Raw genomic sequence first — 6,550 nt, forward strand, 5'->3', positions numbered from 1 at the left:
GCTATAATAATAGCTAATTTCGAGTTAATACTTACTAATATAGATAACTATACGATAATTAGAACGAAATTCTAGAAAAAGGTCGACGGAGTTATAGTGTCCGATAGAAGAATAACGTAGGAAATATTTAGGACGGCGTTAATTTATAAGTACCGAATCCGAGAATACCGGAAGTATAGGTATATCTACGTATATACCGAAGATAGAGAACCTTACTAGTTAAGACTCTAGCGGGAGGAAGATAAATAAGTATTAATAGATAAAATTCTACGATAATATAAAAACTCTATAGAATTCTATATATATTTCTAGAATAGAAGGGAAGGAGAGATCCTATACTATTATAGCCTAGGCGCCGCTCCTAGAAAAGAATAAAAATATATATAGATCTAGAAATACGACGACTATAAATACTCCCTAAAAGCCGAATATACGTACGATACGTATAACGGAGAAGCTTACTTTATAACCTTTAAAGGACTAGGTAAAGGAGTAACCTATACGGAAGGATAGTTAGTTTAGCTTAAATAAGGACTATTTAGTTTTAGGACGATAACGCTACTACCGCCTTATTACAATATATTTATAATAGAAAAAGGACCCGCGAACGAGATTATACTAAATAAGCCCGACCTAGTAATTATTCGAACCTACTACTAGGTAGTAGGACTAGCGGAAAATTCCGGGATATAGTATAATCCCCTAGAATAACCGAAGAAAGAAAAAACCTATATAATAATCTATAAATATATCTAGAATAAATGCGAGGATAAAGAAAATAGCTATACGTACGATTACGTAGACTACGTATTTCCCTTCCTATTTAGAGAAGGAGAAAACGATAACTAATTAGAAAAATTACGATAGTAGTTAAATAAATATAAGAGGATAAGGCTATAGAGAATAGTATATACTAACCTCGACGACGTCGTACTAATAGAGGTAGAAAGCGAGGTAGTAGTATCGGAATATTATCTTATAGTATTTATTACTAACTACTATTAAGTAAGTATTAAAGACGGTATTAAGAAATTAATATTCTACCCTAGGGGACTAAAATAGTTAACTCGAAGGCTAGTTAGCCTAAACGAATACTATAACTTAGAATATCTAGCGGTAGCCTCTTACTATTTATATAATATAGTAGGGGATAAAGCGGTACGTTACGACCTACTAGTATAAATAATTAGAAAAATATAGGTACGACTAGTATCCCTCGATAATAAAGAAGAAGAATAGAAGGAGGTAAACGCGGAAGAATCGGACGAAGATTCCGACGTATCGTTAGAAGAAGAAGAAAAATATTACGTAGCTAAGGTTACGAGAAATTAGATTAAAATTATAATAAAGTACTAGAAATATAATAAATATATAGAATATACTAGCGAGATCGAAAGATATTTCTATATCTACTACGACCCTAGGATAAAACTATAAGAATAATAGAACGAAATTAATATATTATTTTACTAGAATTACGAATATAATTAAGTACTAATAGTATATATATATATATAGAGACTAACTTATAAGTAGATTATAGTTAACTTCGACTAGGAAGATATAAAAAAGATTTAGAGAATAGAAGCTTCGACTATAAGAAATTTATATACGATATAGGAAGATAAAAAAGGAAATATACCTTATATCGACGAACGAGTAGACCTAACGTACCTATTCGGTTACTTTAGCTACGCGGAAAGAAGCTACTAATAGTATTTTAAACTATATTAATACCTATAGAATATAAGTTCGGATCGACTCCGAATTCCGATTAGTAAAATAGTATATCGGTCGATAAACGAGTATAACGAACGTACTTACGTAGTAGAACTAAGACTATACGTATATTTAAAAAACGACGAAGGAATAACCTATTAAGGCTAGGTTACCTACGGTAATAGCCTTAGACCTTATATAAGTTAGATAGAAGTAAAGCGGAATATATAGTCCTTACGACCGTTCTATAGAACCTCTTCGTACGACTTATAATAGACTCCGGAGTAAACGAAAATTATATCTTATACTACGTAGCGTAAAGGTTAAAAGACTACGTAAAGGTAAAGACGAAACTATACCGACTTATAATAGCGGACGAATCGCTAATAGAGTTTAAGAACGAATAGATAAGAAAAGAACTATAATAGATCGAACTAATAATAGAAACTTATTAGGAAAGAATAACCCTAGATATAATAGCGATAAAATATAACGCTATATTAAGAATAGAGTAGCTAGAAAAATATAACTCCTAAATAAACTAGAAAATAAGAAAACTCGAATTTCCGAATTATAGTTACGGAATAAAAATAAAAGATCGATTATCTTTAAAGGTTTCCTTCGTAAAGGCGATATAGATACGACCGAGAGGTAGAATATTAGCTTAAACTAATATCGAAGAGCTATCTCCGAAATATATAAAATATAAAGAATTATTTATAGAAAAGGAAGGTAAGGTAGTACTTTCTAAATACTAGCCTTAAGATTATTAGATATCTATAAAAGAAGGAGAAGTACTTAACTATAAAGAATAGCTAAAGTTATTCTTAAAGAAAGAAGAAGACTTCCTAAAGGACTATATCGAGAAACTAGAAGTAAAGGGCTTAGTAAGAAGAAGCTAACTAAAAGTAGAAAAATATAGATCTATATTTTATAGTATATTCTTCGTAATAAAGAAGAATAAATTACTACGACTATATATTAACTATAGACTACTTAATAATAAAACTATTAAGGACTATTATTCTATTCTCCGATAGAATAAGCTATAGGATCGCCTCTTAGGCGTAGTATAGTTTACCGCGTTAGATACTAGGAACGCCTATTACCTAATTAGAATAGCTAATAGAGAAGAATAGAAAACGGTATTCCGAATAAGATAAGGAGTCTACGAATTTCTAGTTATACCTTTTAGACTTATTAATATACTATTAACGTTCTAAGAATTTATAAATAACGCTCTAAGAAAATATTTAGATATATTCGTTATTATCTACCTCGACGATATTTTAATCTTCTTAAAGACTTACGAGGAATACGTAGAGTATATAAGGAAAGTAATAGAAAAGCTAAAGGAAAATAAGATTCTACTTAAGCTATCTAAATACGAATTCTATAAGAATAGTATTAGATTTCTAAGCTATATTATATCTTTAGAAGGACTTATATCGAACTAAGAAAAGGTCCGAGCTATTAATAAATAGCTAGAACTAATAATAGTTAAGAAAGTATAGGTATTCTATAGATTAATTAATTATTATCGAAAGTTTATTAAGGATTTCTTAAAAATCGTAGTACTAGTTACTAACTTAACTAAGAAGGAAATAATCTTCGATTTTAGGGAAAAATATAAGAGTACCTTTAAAGAGCTAAAGCGACGAATAATATTCGCGCTAATCTTATATATTTTCGACCTAGAAAAGGAAGTAACTATAGAAATAGACGCCTTAGATAAAGTAATAGGAGGCTACCTTAAATAAAGAGACGAATAAAAGAAGCTTTATCTAGTAGTATATTATTTAAGGAAGTTAAGCGGACCCGAGGTAAATTACGATATCTACGATAAGGAACTACTCGTAGTAGTAGAATACTTAAAAATATAGAGAGTATACCTAGAGGGAGCTAAATATCCGGTATAAATATACTTAGACTATAAGAATCTAACGTATTAGACGATAACTAAAGAATTTAATAGAAGATAAGTTAAATAGACTAAAATCTTAGCCTCTTACGATTTTAAAATTATATATATTCGAGGAATAGAGAACGTTATAGTCGATACCCTTAGTCGAAGAACGGACTATATAGAAGGACTAGAATCGAAGCTAGCGGCGCTCCTAGAAAAAAGAGAAAATTACTTAACGTATAGAAAAATAGAAATAAGAATACTTATAATATTAGAAATAAAATTAATACTAGAATAAAAATAGAAAATTATATAAGTAAGGTATAATAATAAAAGTATAGGATACCTAGGTATTAATAAAATAATCGAACTAGTAATACGAGATTTTACCTAAGTAGGATTAAGAAAGAATGTTAAAGAATACGTTAAGAACTACGATATATACTATAAAGCTAAATACTTAAGATATAAACTATATAGCTTACTATAATTAGCGGAGAATATAGATAAGGTATAGTCTAGAATAGTAATAGACTTTATAGTTAAGTTACCGCTATCGAAAGAATCTACGACGAGTACGATATATAATAGTATACTTATAATAAACGATATACTAACGAAATATATTTACCTACTACTATATAAAGAAGTATTAATAGTAGAAGAACTAGTATATATAGTTATAAGAATAGTATTCGCGTAGTATAGAATACTAGAAGTTATTATTACGAATAGGGATAAACTATTTAATTTATAGTTTTAGTAGTCGTTAACCGACCTATTAGGAATAAAATATAAAATATCTATATCGTATTACTCGTAGATAGATAGATAAACGGAAAGAATAAATTAAACGATAGAATAATATTTACGATGCTATATAGATTACTAATAAAGGAATTAGGTCGAACTATTACTAATAGCTTAATTCGCTTTTAATAATAATATATCGGTAACCGGAATATTATCGTTCTTTACGAATTACGGAAGACACCTAAACTTTAAGAAAGAACTATTAGGCGATAGACCTAGGATAGAAAAGGTAAGGATAAAAGTCGAAGACTTATATAAATTATACTTTCTACTAAAGATAAAATTAGATAAAATATTAAAAATAACTATAAAAGTAGTAAATAAGAAAAGATCTAAGGAACTAGATTTCTAGGAGGGAGAGATAGTTTATATTAATATAAAAAATATAAAAATATAAAGACTAAGTAAAAAACTAGATTATACGAAGATTAGACTATATCGAATTAAGAAGATATTAGAACTAGTCTCTTATAAGCTATACTTACCGAGAGGACTAAATATATACCTAGTATTCTATAAATTACTACTAGAAAAAGTACCGAATAGAACTAGACTAAGACTAGTATATATCGACGAAGAAACCTAAGAACTCTATTACGATATAGAAACTATACTTTAATATAGGCGGAAAGGCCGCTAAGCGAAATACCTAATTAAATAGTTAGGATATTCGGAATAGGAGAATACCTAGGAACTAGAGGTAAACCTTAACCTAAAACTTATTATCTAGTATTACTAGCGATATAATCTAGCTAGGAAGGTTCTTCTATTAGAAAGTTATCGGTTATTACGGTAAAGTTAAACTCGCCGGGACCGTCGTCTACTAGTTCCCCGAGAAGCCGCGCTTCTCGGTTAACTATTTTACTTTATTTCTTAGTAATCTTCTCGAGGCGAGCTTCTACCTTAGATTACTCGGTTTAAGCGGTAAGGATACGATAAGCTAGGCTAGCTAGCTCCTAACGTAGCTTCTCGTTCTTCTCGTATAGTTTACGTTTTTTATTCTTAAGACAATCGAATTCGGTATCCGAAAAAGTACTACTATATATAATATTCTTTCGTATATAGACGGAATAGCGAGAATAACCCTCGCGGACGATATATACTTTATACGCCTTAACGTACTAAGGATAAGGAGCTATAGTCTCGAAACCGAAATCGGAGAGTTTAATTTTAGCGGTAAGACGTCGGAGTTACTCGGACTTAGAAAGAGAGGCCTTAGAAGGTATAATTAGCTATAGAAAGGAAGAAGAAGGACGAGCCGCCTCTAGCGGGCGATACTTACCTTATATACGTTAAGGATAACGAATAGAGAAGAGGAGGGGATAGTATTACGAACTAGGTCACTAGAAGGGTCGCTAAGGATAAGCTACCTATACTCGAGAGAAACGGGAAAGTTAGTCGATAGAGAACGAGGCTACGTTACGTAACTAGGGAATAGACTATAAAGGACTATAGACTACGAATATAGTTTAAGTAAGTCTATAGTCTAGGCTAGCACTATATATATATACTCCTTTACCTAGATAGAGTAGTTTATAGTTAACTTCGTTAGTAATCCTATACCTATATTTTAGAATATAGTCCGACGAATAAGTATTCCCTTTATTATCCTAGTTAAATACTCTCGTACCTACTCTATTAAGGAACCCTACCTTAGTTAGAACTACTTATAGCTCGAATTATAATACGTAGCCCCTTAGTCTACTATAGAGATACTAAAATCGTACGGCTTCGATTTCCTCTTACTTATCGACCGCTAACTTAGCTCGAGCTTAGGTAAGCTACGGCCGAAACTCTAATCTTTTTCTATTAAATTTAGCTAGCTCGGAGAGCTTAGCCTTTCGTCGTATAGAATCGGATTCCTATATAGCGCTCGCCGTCGTAGAAGTCGTTACTTTAGGCGTACGAGCTCGTACTCTATTCTATTAGCCGAGTTAATTCTCGAGTACTATTATCCTTTAGTTTTAAGCCTATAAGAGCTAGTATAGCTCTACCGCCTACGCTAGAGCGGTTTCCGTTAGTTACTATTCGTTATCTATTTCGTATACGGTATTCTTTCGCTATATACGATAGGGAGCTTAAGAATAATATAAGGGTTTAGCTAGGAATTTA

The sequence above is a fragment of the Exophiala aquamarina genome (genome assembly GCF_000709125.1).
Source record: "Exophiala aquamarina CBS 119918 chromosome Unknown aczIA-supercont1.2, whole genome shotgun sequence".
NCBI lineage: Eukaryota > Fungi > Ascomycota > Eurotiomycetes > Chaetothyriales > Herpotrichiellaceae > Exophiala > Exophiala aquamarina.